Source organism: Monodon monoceros, unplaced genomic scaffold (assembly GCF_005190385.1).
Source record: "Monodon monoceros isolate NGI ecotype Baffin Bay Population unplaced genomic scaffold, NGI_Narwhal_1 Super_Scaffold_12, whole genome shotgun sequence".
Lineage (NCBI taxonomy): Eukaryota > Metazoa > Chordata > Mammalia > Artiodactyla > Monodontidae > Monodon > Monodon monoceros.
The window spans coordinates 1,475,624-1,486,813 of NW_021703768.1; the positions used below are offsets into that span (position 1 = coordinate 1,475,624).

Sequence of the window (11,190 nt, forward strand, 5' to 3'; positions counted from 1 at the left end):
GGTGTGCCTGTGAGCTGGCCCGGGTGTGCCTGTGAGCTGGGCCGGGTGTGCCTGTGAGCTGAGCCAGGTGTGCCTGTGAGCTGAGCCAGGTGTGCATGTGAGCTGGGCCAGGTGTAAATGTAAGCTGGGCCCGGTGTTGTTTTAAAGACAACAGCAGCTCTGCCTCTCCTGGTTCCCCTTCCTTGAGCAGAACACAGGTCTGCACTGAGGCTAAAGGTGGAGTGTGTGTTCCTGCTTCCATAGGTGTGAACGCACCTCCAACCCCTGGCTCCCCCAAACCAGCTCTCAGCCCGTCGTTCCCAATGCCCCTCCTCATACTGCCCATAATCTACACCCTACCTGCAGGCACTTCCTGCGATCGGACCAGGCCTCAAGCATCTTGCCCCTCGGGATCCAGGTGCCTTCCAGCCCCCGGGGCCCCTTCCACCTCCTGGGTCCTCTGGGCCCGAAGCCCCGGGCAGGTGTTGAGTGCACCAAGATGGCCAAGGCTCGCTGGAGGGCGGCCTGGGAAAGCTGCCGGCCCTGGGGTGGGGGCTCGGGGGTGGCGTGCTTCTGGGGGGCAGGATGCGGGCCACAGGATGCGCATGTCGGGGAGCTGGGACCCGCACAGGGGACTCCCCGCCTCCCAGGCCCTGAGGGGGCGCTGCTCAGGCCTCAGGCCCCGTCCCGCCGGCCTCCTTGACGCCAAACCTCCCGGAACTCAGAATCCTGCTCCACCTCACGCCGAGCGAGCTGGGCCGGCGGCACGGGGAAAACGCGGGTCACGGCCCGGTCACAGCGCCCGGACCCCACCACGGGCTCTGCCAGGTCAACAGGCATCGCACCCCAAGTCCGGAACCTCCCCGCAACACAGCCGCCCCATTGGCGAGCCCCCTACTTGAAGGGTCGGGGAGCTGGGGGATCCAGAGGCCTCAGCGCGCTGTGGCCCCCGGGGCGCCCTGGGGGTGTCGCTGACGATGCACTAGAGCTCGACTGGGGTTCTTGTCACCGACCTCGTCCTAGAGGCTGCTCGGGACCAGGAGACCGGCCTGCAGGTGGGAAAGGGCTCCCGGGACAGCGGACGCCACAAGGAGTCTTCTGGAGCCGCGAGCCGCGGTGGGAGCCCTGGGCTCTCGAGCTCCTCAGGCATCCCTGGTCCTCGGCCCCGTCGGCCCGACCCACGTGCCGCCCTCCTGCGCTCTCAGGGCTGGCGTGGTGCCAGCGCCCTCCAGATGTCTATACCAAGCTGGGCCCAGGGGCGGCACCCTCCACCAGGGCCGAGAGCCCAAGTCCCTGAGCCGTGGCTGTGCCCGCTGATGTGATACCAAGGCCTGGGGTCCAGCTGAGACCCTGCTTCCGCGCAAGAACCACACGGGCCCTGGAAATGCCAGGTTCCCGAGCATCTGACAAACTAGCCCTCCTTGGACCTCGACGGAGTGCCTGACGCTGACCGGGCTGACAGTCTGCTGAGCGCATCTGACCTCGGCCGTGCAGGGGCCTGGCCACAGAACGCCGCTCGCCGGATGCCGCCGGACGCGCGGAGGCAACCCGGAGGCTCTGCGCCAAGTGCGGGAAGGAGAGGAGAGAGTGCAGGGGAAGCAGGCGCTTCCCAGGGCAGCCCAGCCCCTTCGGGTGGCTCAACCCACCGGGCCCAGTCCCAGGACTGAGCAGATGGAGGGGGCGAGGGCATAACTGCAGCAGCCCCCAGGTAAGTCCCAGGCACAGCTGCTCCGGGGCCGCACAGGAGGCCAGGGCGCCTCGTCAGCTGGTCCCAGGGAGAACCTCCTTGACCCCTGCCGGGTGGGCGCGCTGTACCCGCGCAGCCAAGATGAGGTGGGCGGGTGAGGGTTAGGACAGAAGATGCAAAAGACCAAGCGGCCAGAAGCCGGGGGGATGGATGCCGTCGCCTCCCCCTCCTCCCCTCCGTCCACCAGGGCTCAGGCCCCCAGGTCGGGGTCCAGCTTCGCCCTCGGTGCAGCCCCTGGAAGAGGCACAGCCTCCGAGTGAACAGCGCGAGGGGGAACAGAGGCGTCGGGCCTGCACACCCTCTGGGCCGCCGGCCCGCAGCTCTGCCTCTTTATTTCAGAGTCCATTTGAACACAACACAGCCCTTTGGCAACTGTTCACATTTTAGTCATAATACGGCCACCACTCCTCGGCTGCCCAACACTCGATGTGAATGACCACTCGTCCCAGGCAGTGGGAGCCTCCCAGGCGGGCACAAAGCGGTCTCTGAGTGCCTGCCCCGCAGAGCAGACGGTCCCAGGAGTCTCAGGCGTGGATGCAGCCCTGCCGCCTCGGCGCTGCCTTTCACGGTCCCTGCAGGGGCCCCGACAGGACGGGATGAGCGGCCACACCGTCCAAGCAGGATGCCACTCAGGTCCCGGGTCACATGCTTCAGGCCGTAGGCCCGGAAAGGCCCGTGGGGGTGGGACCTCCTGCACTGAGGCTAGGCCATCCCTCGGGGCAGCCTGGGAACCACAGTCACAGCCACACTGTCCCCTGTGCCCAAGTCAAACGCGGTTTCTCTGGGACGAGAGGGAAGAAGGTGGGTAGCTGAGCGGGCGCCTTCCTGGGGGCCGCGGCCATCCTGCGTCCCGCACCGTCCTGCAGTGAGGTCACCGGGAGCCGCACCCTCGGGCCTCCTCGGGGCTCCTGCTGGTCGGGCTGGCGGGGGAGGGGCGGGGGCGGGGGGAGTAAGGGGCCAGGACACGTCTGCCACCCCAGCCCCTCAGAAGAACTGATGTGGACGGCAGGGGCTTCTCTGCGCCACCACGAAGCTGGGGCTTCTCGGGGGACTCACTCCATTGGGACCCCTTGGCCTCCCAGGAACCAATATCCTGGGCCCCCCGGTCCCCGGGTCCCAGGGCCGGTCTCTACTGTTTGTCAGCATGTTTCTTACAAAATCCAAGAACACGGCATCTGCAGCCAACCTGGGGTCGGGCGGGCCCTGTGCAGGGCACGTGTAGTGGGTGAATGGTGGCCCCGAGCCAGGTGTGTCCACGTCCTCGCAAGGTGGAGGAACCTTGTTTGGAAGAAGGGTCTCTGCAGGCGTCATCAAGTTAAGGATCTCGAGATGGGTCCACTCTGGACCAGGGTGGCCCTAAGTCCATTGACAGGTGTCCTTACAAGACACGGGAGAGGAGACACACAGACACAGAGAAGCCACGTGAAGACGGAGGCCAAGACGGGAGGGACGTCGCCACAAGCCCAGGGATGCCCGGAGCCCCGGGAGCTGGAAGAGGCAGGAGGGACCCTCCCCGGTGCCTCTGGAGGGAGCGCGGCCCCACGACACCTCAATCTCAGACTGGGAGTCTGGCCTCAGAACTGGAAGAGGACACATTTCTGTAGTTTTCATTCAAAAGTCTGTGGTCCTTTGTCACAGCAGCCCCAGGACCCGCACACAGCAGGGACACCAGAAGGGGGTCTCTGCCCCAGAGAAAAGCGCCTGCAAAGGCCCAGAGGAGCGAAGCCTGGGCGGCGGCACAGAACCCAGAGGCGAGAGTGGGCAGAGGGCCCACCCCGCAGACAGGGTCTGGCGTGCACGTGAGACCCTCAACAGGAAGTCTGTTAGCTCCAGGAACGTGGAGCTGCCCGCGGATGGCCTGGCCTCTCCCCGACGGCAGGCGCCCTGCGGTCACCACGTGCCCGCACGGCAGGTCCTGGCGCCAGGCCTCTCAGGAGCCCACAGCGTGGAGGGCAGGCCGGGGCCCGGGGAAGCCAACCGCAGGGCCAGGAAGAGCAGAGGGGCCTGCGGGGAAGGGCCACTGCCTGGGTCTGATGGCTGGCAGGTGGGGGACAGCGTCGCCTGCGGGCCGCGAAGCCTCTCCTACCCCCAAGCAGCCGGAAGAGGACAGCAGCCGGCACAGGTGTGAGGCGCAAAGCCAGAGGCAGCCCGAGGGTCTCCGAAGTGGTCTGCAGCCCAGCCCTCACTCCCCGCCCCCGCCAGACAGCTGGGAGGCTTCCCACCAACCACGGGGACTGAAAAGCCCCAGGCCCCCCACCCGGAAGGGCAGGGCACCCTGAACAGACCAGCCCTGCCCTGGGGGTGGACGGACGGGCGCCCGGGAGTCAGGGGCGGTCAGGCCGGCTCCTCTCAAGCCCCAGCGTGGATGCGGGGATCTGGATCGTGGGTGCCCCAAACACCGGCAGGACACACACAAGCACTCCTGAGGAGGAGACGGCCACTGGAGACGGAAAAACACAATATCCACACATGATAAAAAAAAACACCAGGCCCAAGAGGGGAACAAGTGCCAAGAACTTGCAGAAACAACAGGAAGCAGAAACGACGAGAGGTTCCAGTTACTGGAGCTCGATCAGACACTGAGCTTAAAGTAGCTACGTGCACCGTGTGCAAAGAAGAAGTGGGCAGTGCGCGCCGTGTGCAAAGAAGAAAAGGACAAGATGAGGAATTCCCGCAAAGAACGGGAGCTGTAAGGACGCAGGAGGCAGATCTGAAAAAAGAACACCTTAGAAATTCTAGCCCTAGAAAGCACAGTAACTAAAATTCAGAACTCAGTGGATGGGTTTCACAGCAGAGCAGATTAAAGAACTCGTGGATCAGAAATACCCAAAAGAAAACAGCCAGACGTGGTGGAAACGTGTGTGTGTGCGCACATGTACATACCTATGTGCATGTGCACGGTGTACACACATAGGAAAATCGTATGTGGGTACACCATCATATGTGAGGTAAGCTACCATCTAAGAAGTTAGGGAAAAACCTCAGCAAATCAAGGACAAAGGCGTTAGAAACAATGAAGATAAGAGTAAAAATTAATAAATTAGAAAACGAATCTATCATACAGAGAACCAACGACATCAAAAGTTAATGCCTTGCAAACACTGATAAAATTGATAAATACTGGGGACGTTAATCAAGTAAAAAAAAGAGACGGTCAAAAGTATCGGATATCAGAATGGAAAATGAGGACGTCCCTACAAGCTCTACAGATATTAAGGGATTAAAATATAATAAGAGAATATTATAAACAATTTTAGACCAACGTGTTTGATAATTTAAATGAAACAGACAAATTCCTAAAAAGAAAACAAAAGCCATTTTCCCAAACAGTAACAAGAAGAAATATGTTCTTATCATTGCTCTTGTATTTATTACTAATTCTTATAATTATTGAGGGTTTGAATTCTTATTTAAAACCCTTCTCACAAAGAAAACTCCAGGCCTGGATGACTTCACCAGCAGACTCTTCCTTACACTGAAAGAAGAAATAGTGTCAGTCTTACACAAATTCTTCCAGAGAAGAGTAAAAGATGAAACACGCCACCCCGACTCATTCTGGCTAAAATAATCCTGGTACCAAAACCTGACAAGGGCGTTACAAGGAAAGAAAAATGTATGCCAATCTCACTTACAAACACAGATACAAAAACCCTAAACAACATATTAACAAACTGAATCCAGTAATAGATAAAAAGGATCAATACCTTACAATCAAGTTTGGTTTATGCCAGGAGTGCAAGGTTCATTTAACATTAACTTAATTCATCACATAACACAATACAGAGCCAAAATCATATTATCGTCTTAATAAATGCAGTGAAGGCATTTGATGGATTTCAGCATTTATTCACCGTAAAAATTCTTAGCAAGTTAGAAAAGGAAATAAATTCCTTAATTTGATAATGGGTACCTACAAAAAGCTACAAAATCATCACACTTTGAATATTGAAAATTTTTCTTTTCAAACTGGAGTAAGAGAAAGACGCTTGCCTGCTATCACCACTTCTACTCACTGTGTCAGTGTGGTAAGATAAGGAAAGGAGATAAATATGATATAAACATAGAAAGGAAGAAATAAAACTGGCATTATTTGCATTTCTATGACTGTGTACATACGAAATCCAAAGGGATCCCAGGAAAACTATTAGAATCAACGCGAGTTTAGCAAGGTTTCTGGATACGTGGTCAACATGCAAAAATCTATTCTATTTTCATGTAGCAGCAAAACCAGACAATAAAAGGTATTTAGAAATATACCATTTAAAAAAAAGTGAGGAAGTATGAGTTACCTAGGAATAAATTTAACAAAAGATGTGCAAGACCGTCGACACAGAGACTATGAAGCATTATTGAAAGAATAGTGATATTATGAACATGGATTAAGTCTGAAATACAAAGATGTCAGTTATCCCTAAATTCATGCACAGTTTTAATTTAATCCAAATAAAAATTCTAACACTTTTTATGTCTGGGTAGTGAGACAAGCTGAATGTAAAATATACACGAAAAGGCAAAGAACCATGAATTAACCAGCGATCTTGAAGGAAGAACAGGTGGAGGATTTGCCCAGCGGTTTCGAGACTCGATGGAAAGTTCTGGAAATGAAGCCAGTGTGGCGTGTGGTCCTGGTGCAAGGACAGAAAATAAACCACCGGGCAGAAGAGAGCCTCCAGTCCACCTGCACAGGTGCAGAGACAGTGTGGACAACAAAGGTGGTCCTGCAGGAAAAGCGGGGAAAAAAACTTTTTCAACAAAAGGAGACGGGCTGACTGAACAGACAAATGGAGAAAAATGGAAATTAATTCAGGTACAGATTGAAGCAGGAATGGCAAAATCATGAAGCCTCAGGAAGGGGATGCTTGAGAGTATCTGATGTCCTGGGTGGGAAAGACTCTCTACACAGGACACAAAACCCACTACCCCTAAAGGAAAAGACTCTTAAATGGCACCAGATTAAAACTCAGAATTTCCATTCATCAGAAGATATAGCACTAAGGAGTGAAAAGACAGCAGAGAAGGTGTCTCTTACATTGCTGTCTCCAGAATCTAGAAAGAGCCCTGTGGATCAACCAGAAAAAGACAGCTCTAGAGAAATGGGCAAGGGACTCCAGCAGGCCCGGCACATCCGGACACCCAGTCACTGGCGGGGACGCCCGGCTTCGTTACCTTGGCCTGAAACGCAGGCGCTGGCACGCACCCTCCAGACGGCCACCCGCCAGAAGGCCACTGCGCCCTGCCCGCTGCCGGCGGCTGTGGAGCGCGGCCGCCAAGGGGCTTCAAGTCTGGGGAGACGCCGGTCCCATCGGCTAAGACAGGGCGCCGAGGACCCAGCAGAAACATTCGCGCGTGTTCTCCGAGGAACACGCAGCAGGGCTCCAGGCAGCCACGCCAGAGGATGGAAATAACCCCAAGGCCCGTGGCCCACACAAGGGATCAGCGGACGGTGACGGGTTCACGGAACGGAGCGTGCGCCGGCTCCACGCGGTACTGCACAAAACGCGCCAGCATGGCAGAGCACGTGCTCTGAGGTAGGAAGGCTAAACACTAAACCGGAGAGCGGGGGGAAACAGGGTCAGGTAGTAAAACCACAGCAAAAGCAGAGCCCCTCCCCAGGAACGGGCTGGGGGGGGGGGCAGCCACAGCCCCTGGCAGGAGGAAGAAGGAGCGGCCTCGGGACCTCCGGAGGCCTGGGGGCCGAGCAGCCGGTAGGGCCAGGGCGGGGGAGACGAGGCCCAGATGAGCTGCGGCAACCGCCTTCCCAGGAAGGCAGCTGGGTGCTGGCGGCTCCTCCCAGGCTCCAAGGCCCACGGCCCCCCCCCGCACCCAGAGGCAGTGGGAGTGTGAGGCCTGAACGAGGCCCCCGGAGGATGCTGGCTTTTGTGACATTCCCGCCGGAGCGAGAGCTTCCCGGGGCTGACCTGGCCAGGCTCACCTGGCACCTGATGTCTGATGAACAAATGGGTGCAACAGGGTTACAGGATGAGACCTTGGGAATGTGGCCCAAAGAGGGGAGATGGTGCTGGGACAACTGGACACGGGACATGCTGGGGACACAGGGGGACACTGTGCCGTGGGACGCAAGGCGATGGGCAGGAAAGGGGTCCAGGTGTTCTTAACTTTTAGGCTTGAGAAAAGGTAAGGACCAGTCCTTCCTTTTCACAAATCTGATTAAGAAAAGGAAAAGTGGGCACGAATGTGCTCTTCGGAGGGTGAGCTCACGCTCCCCCTGCTAATGGGGGGTCGCAGGACACACTTGGGCTTTGTACCGAAGTCAGAACACCATCATTTCCTCACACCCCGTGAAAGACTTCCTATATTTCTTCACCAAAGAAGGTCCTACATTTGGACATTTAGACATTACATTACAATTGAGCTTCACTGCATGTCACTGCACGTCCCGTACAGTTAAAGGGGAAATCTGCAAGCTCAAAACAGCCTTGCTTCCCTGTCAGCAAACGAGATTTGGAGACAGCGTGCCTCGTCCCTGTGGGGAGCTGCCCCTCCCCCATATGCCCTTCTCGGGGGCTGCAGATCACAGAACCCGCACCCTCCCCTGTCACCCCAGCAGGGCCAATCAAAGCCATTTCCAGGAGCTGCCATGTGGATACGGCTGAGGACGCTCCCCCTCTGAAGAGGCTCTGCCGAGCTGGGACTCGTGGTGGGGACGCTGTGGGCTCTGGGGGTGCTGGCTTTGGGGATTCCATGGGTTGTGACACCGTGGTTACCTCCCCACCCAGAGAGGAGGCTGGTCTCCCCAGGAGGGGCTGAAGAGTGGGGCGAGCCCACACAGGGCGCCGGAGACCACGTCTGAGCCCCAGATGCCGCTGGCCCCCCCCAGGCAGCTCCCCACCTTCCTGCCCAGGAAACACCTGCTGCTGAAGCAGTAGGAGTTGGGCGTGTGTCGATTCTCCTGCCTAATCCCAGCATCTGTCTGGTCCAGGGTTTTGGGCTCAGGTGGCCTCTGCACGGTGCCCAGCACCCTCGGTCTGGGGTGGTTTCCAGATGGTGCCAGGCTGGGCCCAGGGCACAGACCTCCCGACCCAGGGAGGCCCTGATACTTCAAGGTGCAGTGGGGGCTGTGCCTCATGGCCCCAGTAGCCCCAGATGGCGTCTCCTGTACGTGCTCCTCTGGCCTCACAGCAACATCACCAGCTATAAATAGCCCTGGCGCTAAGCCAGCAAGCCTCTCCCTGAGGAAGCTTCTAATTCTCAGCCTCTTCTGCAGGGAGCGGCTCCACTGCCCACCAGGGAGGGAAGCCACGAGGACGCAGCCCCGGAGGACAGTTTGGCTGCTCAAAGGTTTCTCCTAATCCTCAACCAGTGACGAGTGATTTTAATTTTCTTTACGAAATTCTCCTGTGATTTGCACATTTCCCACAATGAGCATCTATAACCTTGTATGTCGTTAAAACAGCTTATTTATTGCAACTTCAAAGGGTTCACGAAGATCTCAGCCAAACAACGCCGAGGAGATAAGAATTCGGCCAACACAGCTTCCTCTAATCTCCACCACTTCGTCACTCCAAAAAGATGGAGAAGAATTTTTTAATGTAGTACATAAATTAGGGTACCTTTCTGAGTCACAGATCCTTCTGGAAATCGTGAAGGCCCCTTCCCCAGGAAAACACACGTACCTTTGCGTGGCACGCATTTTGCAGATACCCCCAGGAAATTCACCAGCACCCCCTTCCCCCATCGCTCATCACTGAGCCCTGGGATTCCAACCATGTGGTGGGAACAGGGGCTGGTGCCAGAGAAGGCATCATGGAGTCCAGTTTAAGGCACTCGCAAGGCGCCTGTCCCAAGGCCCCGCCCCTCCCCCCCTTTCCTGCCCGCTCCAAGCTCTCCCTCCCGAGCCCCATCGCTCCATCCCGGATGTGGTCCTAGTGCACTTGGAGCTCGGGTCAGGGTTTACTGATCACCTCCTAGGCGGCAGGGGCTGGCCCAGGCCCTGGGGAGGCCGCCCCCAGCACACCCTCCCTGAGAGACTGGCCACAGGGAGTCCTGGGAGGTGGTGGTGGGGGCCATGGGAGCTAGGTCTTTTATCGTTTATAAACGTCAGATGAATTAGCCAGTAAATACACAGACGGATGACAGCGTAGCCAGCTTAGCCGAAAAGGTGTCCCATCATCAGAGAGCACAAAACGCCTATCAAAACAGCAGTCACAGAGAAGGTTTTCTTCCCACCTCATTTCAAGGCTTCATTTACATAACTGAAACCGCAGAATAAAGGGTTTCTCTGGATCCTCCTTCAAGGGCGGGGCACTGGTCCCCAGGGGCGTGTGGAAAAAATACACTGGCAGCCAACCTCTTTATCTTGATTGCCGGGTTATGTGCCCACATGCGATAAGAAAACAGAACACCCCTCCGGGGATGCTTCTGGATTTGCAAAGTGTAGGCCTGACCCTCTCACCTGCACCGATATGGCGACGTTAATGCCGGACCGAGAGGGGCGGCCGAGTTCTCGCCAGAGGATCACGTACATTCTCGGCCCGTGGACACAAACGGCCCTTTCTGTGGCCCTGGGTCTCCTAAATTTCGTGCTGTATGACAGTGGCTTCATTTCAAACCCTCTAAGCCCTAATGTCCCGCCGTCTCGCTGGCAGCCGCCACCCCAGGCCTGGGCATGTGAACGGTGTTTATGTAGCAAGACACGGAGAGGGAAGGGGCTGCAAAGGGCTTCCACTGTCGCGTTACGCACCGACGCGAAGAAAGGCCAAAGCGCCTCATTTAGGGCCCAATTATAAACCTGTCCTTTTCATCTCCGGTCGCTCCAGCCCGCGCCCCCGCGTCCCGAAACCCGCGCCCGGACGCAACCACGGGGGCCCGAGCGCCGCGCGGTTAGCCGGCAGCTTCGGGGCGCGGGGCGCACGGACGCACTGGGCCTCGGGGAAGGGCGCGGGCGGGCGCCGGGAATGGGTGGCGCGCCCCGGCCTGCGGGCGCAGGTGGCAGGAGGAGCAGGGAGGCCTGCGCGCCGCGCCCCGGGACGGAGCCCCGCGGCCCCTTACCTCGGAGATGCGGCGACTGCAGCGGCGGCGCCTCCGCGACTCGCGCGCGAGCGACCCGGTACCCTGCCTGCGCTCGCGCCGCAGCTCCCAGCCCGCCGGCTCCGCCCCCGGCCTCAGGCCCGCCCCCAGCCCCGCCGGCGCGCCCCCTGGCTCCCAGTTTCCGCGCCCGGTCCGCCCCACGCCCTGCCCTCCCCGCGCTCCCATTGGAGAACCCGTCCCAGGACCCGCCCCCAAGCCCCCACTGGCCCCCTCTCGGACCCGCCCCCCCAGGCCCGCCCCGCACTCTCTTGGCGGCTCCGCCCCGCCCCCTCCCTCCCGGGCTGCCTGGCGCACTGAGGCTGCCAGAGCGCGGACCCTGCCTTACAAGGCGGGTCGGCGCTGGCCCCAGGGCCACACGGCTCCGCGGGGTGGGGTGTCGCCCGTGCGGTCCCACCTGGCCCTCCGGGACCCCGGAC

General features: G+C 58.3%; 1 protein-coding gene across 1 annotated transcript in view; it reads right to left on the bottom strand.

Annotated features, from left to right (window-relative positions):
• Window positions 1-10,818, bottom strand: part of TPPP (tubulin polymerization promoting protein) — a 23,792-nt gene extending 12,974 nt beyond the window's left edge. The window contains exon 1 of the mRNA XM_029218611.1: window positions 10,736-10,818. The gene's annotated coding sequence lies outside the window, so the exon portion shown is untranslated. The remainder of the gene's footprint in view (window positions 1-10,735) is intronic.
• Window positions 10,819-11,190: the final 372 nt, after the last annotated feature.